This window comes from Rousettus aegyptiacus, unplaced genomic scaffold, assembly GCF_014176215.1.
Source record: "Rousettus aegyptiacus isolate mRouAeg1 unplaced genomic scaffold, mRouAeg1.p scaffold_m13_p_1, whole genome shotgun sequence".
Taxonomy (NCBI): domain Eukaryota; kingdom Metazoa; phylum Chordata; class Mammalia; order Chiroptera; family Pteropodidae; genus Rousettus; species Rousettus aegyptiacus.
This window is the reverse complement of record NW_023416284.1, coordinates 131,284,071-131,298,782: the sequence shown is the minus strand read 5'-3', so window position 1 is coordinate 131,298,782 and position 14,712 is coordinate 131,284,071.

Sequence of the window (14,712 nt, the reverse complement as noted above, 5' to 3'; positions counted from 1 at the left end):
CCTACTTGCCGTGGATTAAGTTGTGCTCCCAAGGTAATACTCCTGGTAGTGGGAGAGAGGATGAGAAAAAGAGACAAAAATGCAGTGGAGAACTCAACAGGAAGTGAAAGAAAAGAAAGAGGCAAAGAAACAAAGAAAAACTAGCAGATAAGGTGGCACTGAAGTGAGTGACGTTCCACAGGGATGACAGAGTTAGCGGAGAAGATGGAAGCCCTTCAAAGAGAGCCAGAATTGCACCTTGTGCCTCCCCTTTTAAAGCCATCCACTAACAAGGCCAGTCTGGTCCCTGTTTTTCACTCCCACCAAAATAAAAGGCACAATCAAAATTAGAATAAAGCAAGACAACAAATCTGAGAGCAGTTGAGTCTAGAAAGCAATCTTTGGCATTTCGTCAGCAATAGAGTATGACTTTCCATTTTTAAGTTTGGGAAATTTCATATTGCACAATTTATTTCCCCTACAGTCACCAGCATTATTTGCTATCCATTTGGTCTCTGGACCAAACCCAAGTACTTACTGGCAGAGGTTGCTTTTACTGGTTTGAGCAGCATTGCTTATTGAATAGGAGAAAAGGCCCTGGAGCTGGACTTCATGAGTTTGAATCCTGCCTCTGATGCTTTATGAGGGTATGTCTTTAGGAAAGCATTCCTCTCTGTGTCAAATTTCTACTCCCCCGAAAATCCTGGGCAAAGTGGGTGAGTTGGTCAACCAAGGATAAAATAAGATATTGCAGGTAAGGTATGAAAATAGCAAGGTAAGGTATGAAAACAGCAAGTGCTTAATAAATGTTAGCTATTGATATTATTCGAACCCACTGCAAATGTGACTACTGTAGTTGTTGTTTCTCCTGAGCTTGGAGGTCTAGAACTAGGGTCCTGGCCTTTTCTGAAGTCCTGGAATAGGGGGAAATAGGGCAAAGATGAAGGTGATATGCCTGTACTGACAGAAGACAGAGAAGTCTGTGCCCAGACGGAGGGTGAGCCAGACTCCAGCCTCCTCTTCCGGCCTGGAGTAAAGCCCCCCTCAGCCTTCTCTAATGCCCTGCCTAGTCTCTGATGGGTCCGCCTGGGCTATGTTGGCTGTCTGGCTGGACTGCCCCGGAGATCTAGACAGCTCAATCTACTGAGTGAAGACTTTTAATCTTTGGAGTCAGATTTCCCCTGAGTACACCTTGTGTCTCCCCAGGAATTCCAAGTGAATTTCTATATAATGAAAGGCCCATCCCTGCACGTTCTGGATCTAGTGTCCTGTGAGGTTCTGTCTCTTGCAAACTCTTCAAACATTTTTTTTTCCCCTAAGAGACTTGTGAGTTTCCTCACTGCCTGGTCTCAAATACAGGAGAGACTTTACATAGGAGGCACTTTAATGCAAGGCTGAAGTACCTAGGGATCCTAGACTGCCTAGGTGCGGTCACGGGCAGCTTACCCTCTTTAAATCCTGGTTTCCACAGTTGCAAAGCTGAGATAGGAATTGCTATGCACTTACTACGTGCTAAGCAACTGACGTACAATATCTTCTTTTTCTTTTAATTGTACAATTAAATGTTTGGTTAAGGTAATTCAATTAGTTGTGACAATGTATAAAGAAATTTTATCTGCTATTGACAAAAAGTATCACGATTTTCAATGATAAATGTGCAGTTCACTCGTCAGAAAACATCTAGTGTGATATTTTTGAATTGATAAATTGTAACATTTTAATCAAACTAATACAAATTGTACTTAAACCATATTTTAATTTTTATTTATTTGCTTTTTAATTTTTTTCTATTTTTCTTTGTTTATTTGAAGTTTTTTTGCTTTATGTCTTTTGAGGATATTTTAGTAGGTACATAATAATTTAGAATTGTTATAAATTCCTGATAAACTGACATCAAATATCTTAATGAAACTTTAAGATAAACCAAAGGGTTATTTATTTTAGGAATCCTATATTATATAGGAATCTGAGGCACAGAGAGATGAAGTAATTTGTCCAAATCAAACATCTTGCAAGTGGCAGAACCACATTCTCGGGAAGTCTGGCTCCAGAACTCAAACTTTCAACAAGGTATATTCTAACTCTATGCACACATCACTGACTTGTTGTGAGACATAAAGTAACATATCCAAAAACACTTAGCATATGGGAAGCCCTAAATAAATATTAGGTGGGGTTTTATTTTTTGAGAGAAACAGGCTGAAAACATAGTCAAGGTCCATGGTTCAGCATTAGTATAATCTTTGTCCACATACAGGAATAGATAGTGAGTCTACTCAGCCAGCCTGACACTATTAGAAAAATTTACACAGTATTTATTGAGCATGTATTCAGTGACTACTGCTATAAAAGGAACTTGGGGTACACCTGTGAACAAAAGCAGACACTATTTCTACACTTCTGACGCTTATAGCTCCTAGAACAAGATAAAAATTGAACAAATCATTCTACTCAACAAAAGGGAAATAAGTGAACAATCCAAAAGGCAAATTAAGAAAATGATTTTCATTTAAAAAGAATGAAATCCTTAAGAATCAACTTAACTAAGCAGGCAAGGACTTGTATACTTGAATACTACAAAACGTAGCTGAGCAAAATTAAAGAAGACACAAATAAGTGGAAAGGTGTTCACGGATTGGAAGACTTAATATTGTTAAGAGGTTAACAGTACCCCAAATGACCTACCAATTTAATATAATCCTATCAAAATCTCAATGGTGTTTTTCGGAGAAATAGCAAAATCCATCCTAAAATTGATATTGATTCTCAAGGGACCCTGAAGAGACAAAACAATCTTGAAAAAGAACAAAGTTGTCGGTCTCACACTTCCTGATTTCAAAACTTATTACAAAGCTACAGCAATAAAAACAATATTATACTGTCATAAAAACAGACACGTAAAATGAATAGAATAAAGTAGAGCTGAGTAATAAACTGTTGAATATATATTCAAATGATTTTTGACAGCGGTACAAATCCCTTTCAGTGGGGGAAAGGGCAATCTTTTTAACAGTGTTGGGAAAAATGGACATCCACTTACAAAAGAATGAAGTTGAATCCTTAACTTATAGCATATACAAAAATTAATTCAAAATGGTCAAAGACCTAAACATGAGAGCTAAAACTCTCAGAAGAGACATAGGGGGAAGCTCCTTGACATTGGATCTGGCAATTATTTCTTGGATATGACATCAGAAACACAAGTGACAAAATAGATAAATTGGACTACATCAAAATTAAAAACTTCTGTGCATCATGGGACATAATCAACAGGGTGAAAAAGCAACCTACAGAATGGGAGAAAATATCTGCAAATCATATATCTGATAAGAGGTTAATATCCAGAATATATAAAGAACTCCTACAACTCAACAACAACGACAAACACAAATAACTTGATAAAAAAAAAATGTAAAATGTGTTACAGACTTGAATAGGTATTTCTGCAGACAAAACATACAAATGGCCAAAAGCACATGAAAAAGTGAGGTCACTTGAGGTCACTAATCATAAGGGAAATGCAAATCAAAACCACAATAAGATATCACCTCACACTCATCAGTATGGCTACTATCAAAAAACAAAAACCCAAATAACGAGTGTTAGAGAGGATGTGGAAAAACTGGTACCTGGTGCAGTCGAATTCAGAGAGAAAAAAAAAGAGTCAGTGCCAGGGGCTGAGAGGAGGGGAGAAAGGCGAGTTGCTGTTTAATGGGTGTAGAGTTTCCATTACCCCAGATGACAAGAGTCCTGGAGATGGATGGTGATGACGGTGATGATGATGGCGATGAATGTGCATAACACTACTGAACTGTACACTTAAAAATGGCTAAATGGTAATTTTTTTGTTATGTGTATTTCACCACAATTAAAATAATAAATTTAAAAAGGAGAGTGGAACATAATTGTAATGAATGCTACAATGAATTCAGGTCCAAGGTACATGTGAAGCAGATCTGCCCCGGGGAGTGGTGAGGGAAGCTTCACTAAGCTGAGAGCAGGATGAGTAGGGTTTGCTGGGGAAGAAAAGACGCAAGGGGAACGGTATATGCAAAGTCCTATGTGGTGAAGGAATCTTCATTCACTTGAGTGCTTTATTAATCATTAACTAAGCGCAAACACTTGTTTCTACATATTTATATAGGCCTTTTTAAAATTGAGACATAACTTACAAAGATTGCACAAATCTTAAATGAATGGCTTAATAAATTTAGCATCAATACTTTTAATTAAGTAATAACTGAAAAAGGTATTATCCTTTTCCCCTTTTTTCTCCGTCCTCTGAAGACAGTGGCAAGGATAAGGAGACGTGAGCAGGGAGCTGGTCCAGATGGAAGATGACTAAAGAGATATGACAACTAAATATAACTTGTGATCCTGAATTGAATCTTGGACCAGAAAGGAAAAAGAGATATTGTTGGAACAGTTGGTGAAATTTGAATAGAGTCTCTGGATTGGATGGTAGTGCTACATCAATGCTAACTTCCTGATTTGGATGTTGCATTGTGGTCATGTGGGACAATATCAGTGCTTTTTGACAATATGCTCTGATGCACTTAGGGGGTTGATGGGCATCAAGTTGAAAACTTGTTTTCAAATATTCAGAAAAAGAATAATAATGATGTGTGTGTGTGTGTGTGTGTGTGCGCGCGCGCGCGCGCGCTGAGAGAGAGAGAGCAAGGGAGGGAGGAGGGGAGAAAAGAGGAAACAAATGTGTTTAAGTATTAATGAGATATCTGGGTGCAGGTGATATGGGAGTTCTGTGTAATACTCCTGCAACTTCCAAAAGTTTGAAAATATTTCAAGATGTTATTTTTCAAAGATATTATCTCTGATTGAAATGAACCCTTACGTAACACAATAGGAAACAGAGGTGAGACCAGAAATAAAGATAAACATTTGTCTATCGCTGAATTTGAAAAAGAAAAGTTTGAGAGAAAATAATTTCTAGTGTTCCTTTAGTTCTCTCCAGAGTGGAGTAGGTTATTCTACAAATAACCCACTTGTGATTATCATAAATTAATAGGTGAGCATTCTGATTCAGCATCTGCTTTGGTTAGCATGAATTGGTCATCAGATCTGGCAATACAGGTCTCTTCTCTGGATCATGGCCCAGCACCAATCCTGAGACACATCATGTACCGACTCACCTCACCTCCCTGACACTACCCTTTTCAGCTTCAGAAAATTAAGGATGAGTAAAACCTACCAACAGGATCTTGCCTGCAATGATGACAGACTTGGGCAAAGTTGTAAATCCAGAAGGTGCTGAAATGAAACTGGAACAAACTCCATGTGCCTCAATGTCTTCATCCCTCTGCAAAATCAGCAAAGGTCTGATTCAAGTCTGGACATGATTCTCTGGGTTTCCACATCCACCTACCACCTGAAATGCGGCAAAGTGAGCTCCTCAGTACGTGGCACTGTGGGAGATTTATGTAGGAAGCATCTTACAAAAAAGGAGAAACAGATGAGGCCCAAAGGTCTGTCATTCACACAGGTGCTGTGCCGGATGAACACACGTGGGGACAGGACAGCTGTGTGACCAACACATAGCTGTTACCAGCGTTCAGGTTGGATGCCCTTGTGTAATTATATTACATAAACAGGCTTGTTTGTTTTTTAATAGATTAGAAACTGTAAGCACAGTCATATATTCTTTGGGGTAATGGCTAGAGGATGATTGAACTCAATTCTGTGTCCCTCAAAAAATCATAAGCTAGGTTGAGGAAAAGAATTCAATTTGAAATATTTTTCTATTAGAATAAAATCATCAAGGCTTTCTATTCATAGTAATTGGAAAATCGTCAATTACTTCTGTGCATAGCCAAACTTTTCCAAGTTTCTTAAGCAAAGATGTAATGATAGCTGAACATAATGCCTATTGACTAAAACACCTTTTCGAGGTGGCAGAATGAAACAACAGATTTTAATTTTATTTATTCAAGAAAAAGCTAGATATCACAGTAAGCTCTGAGGGGGGAAAAGTAACGCTGTTAGAGTTATTCTTTTTTAAGGGAAAAAGGAAAGCAATATTATTATTATTATATTATTACCACTTTTACCACTACCACTACTACTACTAGTGCTCCTATTTTGCTTGCCTCAGCTTTGAATTCATCATCTCCTTCCCTGTTTCTCAGGTGAAAAAAACCTGTCTCTCAACCATAAATTCCTTACCTCTCATTCCTTCCCCTCATTCCAAAGCTTCAAAATCTGAGTATCATTTTATCTTTGATATCCCTGTAATCCAGTCAGTTTTCGAGTTTCACTTTTCAGAAGAGAGAGCTGGATAACTCTTCTTCCATTCCTCAAATTATTTTTAATTCTCAAAATGAGCACCAAAAGTCTGGCCTTTCTCCTACCCACCCATGGCTACCCCATCTGGAGTTCTGGATTCTCGCCCTGTTTCCCCCTCCACATCCAGTGTTCCTGCTATTACCTGCTCCATTCCCTCCTCTCCAGCCTCTTCCTCCACACGTTACTACCTCCCTGCCTTTCTCCATTTCTCCAGAGGCCCACTTTTCTCAATTATCCTCCCCTATCTCCACAGGGGGTCTAGAATTCCCTAATGTCCCTTTCCTTGTTATGGGATGCTGTTCCTAGGTCCCTCTCCCTTGCTCTCTTTGACATGCCAGTCTCTGGACCTTCTCCCCTTCTGACTGTTTCATTCCCATCTTCTTCATGAATTTCTCTTCCTTTGCCCACACCCATCCCCAATGAAGCTTTGCCTCAAAGTTTCAGCCTTGGCCCTTCCTTCTTTTTCACTCCACCCCTTACCAGAGTGATTTTACTCTCCTCTGAGTCTATGGATTGGTTTTTCCTTCTAGTTGTTCCTACCTCCCACATGCAAAAGACCCCTAAATGCTGAACGTCTCTCAATTTAACTTCGTCTAAGTCCCAGCCTTGCTCATTGCCTTGGTTTGGGCTCCCATAATCTTGTCCCAGAATTTTCGCTATTGTCTCTGGCCTCTTTAAGCCCCTGCCCATAGAAAATGCTGTGTTCTTCTAAAACCAAATATGCTTATGCCCCTTGACAACTGGAAATTGGTCAATAAAAGCCATCCAAAACCTTCCTAGTTTGATGTAGTCCCATTTATTTTTTCTTTTGGTTCCCTTGCTCAAGGAGACACACCCAAAAAGCTATTGCTAAGAGCGATGTCAAAGAGCTTACTACTGACTACGTTTTCTTCTAGGAGTTCTATGGTTTCAGGTCTAATATTTAATTCTTTAATACATTTTGAGTTTATTTTTGCATATGGCATAAGAAAGTGGTCCAATTGCATTTTTTTTTTTGCATGTGTCCCTTCAGTTTTGCCACCACTTTTGAAGAGCTTGTCTACCCCACTGTGTAGCCTTGCCTCCTGGTATAGATTAATCGATCATATAAGCAAGGATCTGTTTCTGAAGTCTCTTTTTCATTTCATTGAACTATATATGTTTATATGCCAGCAGCATACTGTTTTGATTATTATAGCTTTGTAGTATAGTATGATACTGGGGAGCATCATGCCTCCCATTTTGTTCTTTGTCAAAATCTCTTTGGCTATTTGGGGTCTTTTGTGGTTCCATATAAATTTTAAGATTAGTTGTTTTTGAGAACAATGATGTTGGTATTGTAGTAAGGATTGCATTGATTCTGCACATAACTTTAGGCAGTAAGGACATTTCAACAATATTAATCTTTCCAATCTAAAGCAAGGTACATCATTCCCTTTATTTGTAGCTCAATTTCTTTCTTCAATGTCTTATAGTTCTCAGAGTACAGAACTTTCACCTCTTTGGTTAAATTTATTTCTAGTTATTTCATAATTTTTGATGCACTTGTAAATGGGATATTTTTTTAAATTTCTGATCATCAGTTATTGGTGTATAGAAACACAACATATTTCTGTATATTGATTCCGTCTCCTGCAAGTTTCCTAAACTCATTTATTAGTTCTAATAGATGTTTGGTGGCATCTTTAAGGGCTTTCTATATATAGTATCGTGTCATCTGCAAATAATGTTTTACTTCTTCCTTTCCAATTCGGACGCCTTTTATTTCTTTGTCTTGTCTGATTACTGTGGCTAGGACTTCTAAAACTATGTTGAATAGAAGTGGTCCTAGTGAGCACCCTTCTCTTGTTCCTGATTTTAGATGAAAGACTTTCAGCTTTTCACCATTAAGTATGCTATTAGATGTGAGTTTGTTATGTGTGTCCTTTATTATGTTGAGATATGTTTCTTCTATACCTACTTTGTTGAGTTTTTATCATAAAAGGATGTCGAATTTGGTCAAATAGGTTTTCTGCACCTATTGCGATGATCATATGGTCTTTATCCTTTAGTTTGTTAACGGATGTTGAACCATCCTGGCATCTCTGGGATGAATCCCACTTGGTCATGGTTTATAATCCTTTTAATGTATTGTTAAATCCAGTTAGCTAATATTTTGTTGATAATTCTTGCATCTATGTTCTCAGTTTTGCGCAGTGAAGGAAACCATCAACAAAACTGAAAAGACAATTTATTAATGAGAGAAGATATTTGCAAATGATATATCTGATAAAGCGTTAATATACAAAATATATAAAGAATTCATTCATTTTAACATGCTCCCCCTCCAAAAAAAAACCCCAAACAATCCAATTAAAAAATGAGCAGAGGACCCGAATAGATATTCTCCCAAGAGGACATACAGATGGCCAACAGACATATGAAAAGATGCTCAACATCACTAATCATCAGGGAAATGCAAATGAAAACCACAATGAGATAACACCTCACATCTGTCAGAACGGCTATCTTCAGTAAATCAACAAATAACAAGTGCTGGCGAGGATGTGGAAAAAAGCGAACCCTCGTACGCTGTTGGTGGATTGTAAATTAGTGCAGCCACTATGAAAAACAGTATGGAGATTCTTCAAAAAATTAAAAATAGAGCTTCCATATGATCCAGCAATTCCATTTATAGATATTTATCTGAAGAAAACAAAACACTAATAAAAAAAAAAATGCACCCTATGTTAATTGCAGTTTTCCTAGTAATTGCCAAGATATGAATGGATAAAGAAAGTGTGATACACACACACATACAACAAAATATTATATTATTCAGAAGTATAAAAGGATAAAATCTTGCCATTTCCAATAACATGCATAGATGTAGAGGCTCCTATGCTAAGTTAAATAAGTTAGAGAAAGACAAATACCATATGATGTCACTTATATGTGAAATCTAAAAACAAAATAAATAAACAACGACAAAAAAAAAACAAAACGGAAACAGGCCTATAGACATAGAGAACAAGCTGAGGGTTGCTAAAGAGGAGGGGGTGAAGGGATGAGAATAAAGAAATAATAAAACAAACACAAACAAACTTTTGCCAATTTGCTAGACAAAACTGATAACTCACAGTCACTACAATTTACAAAAAAGAAAGAAAAGAAAGAAAGCCATCCAGCTAGACTTCCCAGTGTCTCTGGGGAACTCTGAAGATACAAGATAAACAGAGCATTTTCCTGTAGTGCATCAATTTTAACCAAAGATTTTGAATGTGGGAGAGGAATTTTTAGTCCTGATGGTCAAAGATTGTTAAAAAAAAAAGATTTTACAGTAAAATCAACATCATAGAAGACAACAGAAGTTCAGTTGAATTTTCACCATATAACAGGAGAGTTCAAAGACATTTTGTGCTTAGAGAAGGCCATTTGGGGCCATGTTCCAGAACCCTAGCTGGTTAGCATTCTACCTCCTCTGCCATTTTGAGCACTTCCCTGGAAAAGTTCAAGGGGTATTATGCCCTACGGATAGAATGAAATATGCACGCTTCTGGTTTTGCCTACCTTTCTAGTCCTATATTCTGCTACAGGCTGTTACTTCTAACTACCTACAACTCCTGCACTGTCACCACTGCAATTTCCCTGCTTGGAATGACCTCCCAACCTTTACTTTTGACAAAATCTCCTCACTCTTCAGAATCTAGCTCAGCTGCCACGAAGTCATCCCAAACTCTCCCAGGCTGACTGGTTGCTACATGCCTTTTGTCCTTCTATTTGGGTCATTAGCATGCTGTGATGGTTGATTTACCTGTCCATCTTTCTCACTAGGCTCCTAGAGTGTGAAGTTCCTGACGTGCATTTCGTGTTTCCAGAGGTGAGAAGAGTGCTTGTAAATAGTCTGTGTATGCTTAAGGGATATCTGAAAAAGTAAAGACAGGTAGGTAAATGGTTCCTTTCTAACAGGTACAAGGCCTTGGTCAATGGGAGAGAAAAGGAAGGAAAACCTATATTTTGAAAAAAAATGAGTCACCATAACAACAGCCCTTCCTCGTTGCAATACTTCAGTGTTCCTTGCTAGCCAGCATGCTGGGGCACCTATACCTTCCACTTCTGACTCGCTCTTTTTGATATCACGTCTTACTCTTGCTCGTCTCTCCAGCACTTGGATGCTTTGGTCAGACTGAAGTCCAGCCACTTTTATGTTGAATACCCAGCCACTTTTCCTCCTTTCTGAATGCTTCCCAGCTTTGATACTAAACTCAAATGCTACCTTCTCAGTGAAACCTTTCCTGGCTGTTCCAACCCTCATAAAAATTTTTCCCCCTCTTAACACCTACAACACTTAAGTTCTTATTAGAGTTTAATTACACACGTCTTGAATTTTATGACTTTTATTGGCTTTCTTTATTACAGAAGTAATACATTTATATTAGAGGGAAAAAAATTTAAAAACCAGTTAAGCAAAAAGAAAAAACACTCATAAGCTCTTCATCTTGAGAGAACCACTTTAACGCTGTGTATATATCCTTCCAGACTTTTTTCTAAGCATGCTTAGACAATTTTTCCACAAATGGGATCATGCCGTTTTGCAAGTTGTTTTTAAAATATACTAAAAAAAATTAACATTCTAATATACATACTTCTTTAACATCATTTTTGGCATTCAATTTTATATAGGAACCATCATTGATTTAGGCAATCCTCTATTGTGAGACATTTAGACTTTTTCCATTCTCTTTTTGCCATTATACAAACAATTTTTTTTCCCGTACAATCTTAATTTTCTCATTAGCACAAATTCCAAAAAATATAATTTATATGTAAATAATTTTAACTGTTATTAGCAATGAGAATTCATTAGATAATTAACAAAAGTAATTTAATATGAAATTATTGCATTTGTCAATTGCTTTATATTATTTTTGACTATCCCCTTAGAATTTTTTAAGTTCCTTAAGGATAGGATCCAATGTTTTCTGATTGTTCATCACTAATCAGTACAACAGATATTAATCATGCATGTTGAAGAATTAGTTTATTCTATATCACTTAAATTTTTAGATCATACTGGCATCTATTCTGTATTGTAGAAGCAGGTCTTGGGCTCTGTGACTATACACAGCGATTTGAGAACACCCTTTCCTCTTAAGGACTATTTCTAAACAACTTCCTAGGAACTGGGGTGATTTTTGAGGGAGATAGGATGGGACAAATATGAGAGATGGATGGTTAAAAGAAAAAGGCAGCCAGCCAAATTGAACAATAGCTAGAAATAAAATTTTTGCGTCAGCCTAGTTACTCTGGAAAATTACAGTGCTCTCTAGTTTGGAATACACTGATTATTTTTCAAAACTTGTGTAAATTTTTGTACAATGAAAAATAACCTTTCTTGGCAGTGGCATGCCCATAAAGGCTGTAATAATCAGTAACCCTAAAATCTCTTCTGTGCTCTCCAACAGTCCTGTTCATTGCCTTTCACTAGTCCACACGTTTTCTCCCTCCTCCATCTCCCATACCCTTCCTCCTGCCACCATCAGCTGATGATCTTGCTTCTTAGTCCGCTGAGAAAACAGAATCACTCAGACAAGGCCTCCCTGCACATCCCCACCATAAATTTCCTCCTGTTTCTAGGGACGAACTGACCCTATCCCTTAAATAAGGCCCACTCTCTGACTCAAGAACTTCACTCCAGAAGTTATCCCCTCTCTCTTTATAGCAACAGCTTTCCCTCTGACAGGATTATTCTCACCAATGAACTCTTATTTCCCCCATAACCCTCAACCCATTCCTCCATTTTCTGTTTCACAGCATAACTCCTCTAAAGAGTATCTCCCCTTCTTCTCCTCCCTCTCTCTCTCTTTCATCCATGCTAGCCAGGATTCATCCCTACCACTCTTCTCTGTCAAAGATACCAAATTTAAAAGTCAATAAAGTGTTCTCATCTTATATATGAGATGACCCATCAGCAGAGTTGACACAACCAATTACTCCTGGCTTCTCAAAACATTTTCTTTGACTTGGTCCCAGGATAGGATGCTACATTCCCCTATCCCCTCCTCTCTCACTGGCTGCTATTTCTCAGCCACCTTGGCCAGATCTTCATTTTCTTTATCTTCTGACCTCTAAATGTTAGAGTGCTCCAAGTTTCAATCCTCAGACCTGTTTTGTTCTCCACCTATGTTCCCAGGTTCTTTATGCTACTGACACACAGATTTCTACCTCAAGTCTGGATCACTCTCCTGAAGTTTAGATTCCCATGTTTAATCACCTACTCAACTTTTCCACTTAGATATCTGACAGGCATAAGAAATTTATGATATCCAAACCCAAACACCTGAGCTCCCCCTGATACCTGCTCCTCCTATAGCATTCCCTGTATCAATAAGTGGCATCTCCTTCACTCAGCTGTTCAGATGAAAATGCAGAATTTCCTATGATGTCTCTTTCTCTCACATCCCACAATCGAAGCAATAATTTCTGTCCGGTTTATTTTGAATATGTATCTAGATTCCATTTATAGCCATCACATAGTCCAAGTTACCATCGCTCCTCGTTTAGCCTATCTCAATAGCCTCCACTGGGTCTCTATGCTTCCACTCTTGTACTCCCTTCCTCTTAGCAAACAGAATGATCTTTTAGGTCAAGGCCAGGTCATGTCCTTTCTCTACAGAAAACCCTATAAATGTCTTTTAATTTCTTCTAAACTATAAAACTGCTGGCTGTCCCTCTGGCATCATCTCCAGCTAGTCTTCTTCTGTCTCTTCTGCATCCGACACAGTGGCCTCTTTGCTGTCCCTAGAGCATGCCAAGTCCACTCTAACTCAGGGCCTTTGCACTTACTCTTCTTATCTGAAAAGCTTTTCCCCAGGATAGATGCAGAGCTTGCCCCCTCACTTCATTCATATCTCTGCTCAAATGTCCTCTTATCAGGGATGCCTTCCCTGACCCAACCACCCTATCTAAGAATGGTCCCACTCGTATCACTCCTGAGCAATTTACTTACTATATTTGCTGTCATAGCACTTTTCATCTCCAGATAATATACCATATATATCTATATATCTATATCTATCTATATCTATCTATCTATCTATCTATCTATCTATCTATCTATCTATCTATCTCTATATAGATATAGATAAATAGAGGGGGGGTCATTGTCTTCCTCATCCCAATATCATCATTAGAATGAGAATTCTGCATCCCAGCTCGTAGAATAGCACCTGCCATATTATAGGTGGCTCAACAATGTTGAATGAATCACCACTCAAAGCTATTCAAATTTCATCTGTTCTCCCAAGTGTCACCTGTGCAGTACTGTGATGAGGTTTTATGGTTTAGGTACACTTCGAGACAGCTGGTTTTCAAATAATAAACCTTAGTTGTCATTCTGAGAAATTTGCCCAATGAGTAGAATTTAGTTTCTCTTTAACAGGACTTCCTTCAGTGTGTTGGCTTCTCTTGGCTTTGGCATGATCCCTCTAAACATCCCACTCCATTCTCTCTCATTGGATTTTAACTTTGCCCTGCTATATCTTAGTTAAGGTACCAAGTTGAAAATTCTGCCTAAGAAAAACCATTATATCTTCTCGACATCATCAGATACTGTAACGTGGTTCTGGGGAGAAAGAAAATCAAAGGCCCAAGAACTGCTTGCCCCTTTTGTCTGTCTTTATTTCCTCAACTTTCTGTTTGTGAGGTAGTTGAATTTTTCCTATATCATAAGATCAAGGTGACTTATAAAGTTTACTGACTTCGATGCTATGGTACAAAGTGATTGTCCCTGGAAATCATATCCTGCTTAGCAACATATCTCAGATGAAGCCCATATTCTGGACATGTAATTATGCAGGAAAAGAAAAAGTGTATCAGAGAAGGTTGAAGGTTGCAGGCATGGGAAATAAGTGGATCTCTACTCAGGTTACTGCCATGAATACAGAGAGGGAAGGACCTGCATCTGTTTCACATTGTAAATGCCTGAAGTGCCCAGAGCAGCACCACAAACCCAGGGAATGGCCCAAAAATATTTTTGACAAGGGTGCTAAGGCCATCTATAGCTTCATCTCTGTGATGGTACTGTTAAAAGAGTGTCCATACTTGACTAACCATGCTAATTTCACATAATTCTGAATATGTTTTATGGCATTTCATTCAAACAACTCACTTCTAACTATTGAAAATAAACGAAATAACTAACTCTCTACTATACGTCAAGCTCCTCTAAGCCAAAGATTTTGTCACATTCCCAGGCGTAGAAGCACATGATTACAGTACTGGATGTGACCTTAGAGGTCAACTAGCTCTAATTTAACTTCCTTAAATGAGTAGTGATAATACAAGCTATCACAGTTGCTTTGGGTGTTTTGTTTGTCTCTAATTGCTGTCCCATCTCATATTTGAGAATTTCAAACTAAAAAACTCCAGTTTAAGTCTTTGGCAAGTAGTGAAATGACTGCACAGCCTTTGTTA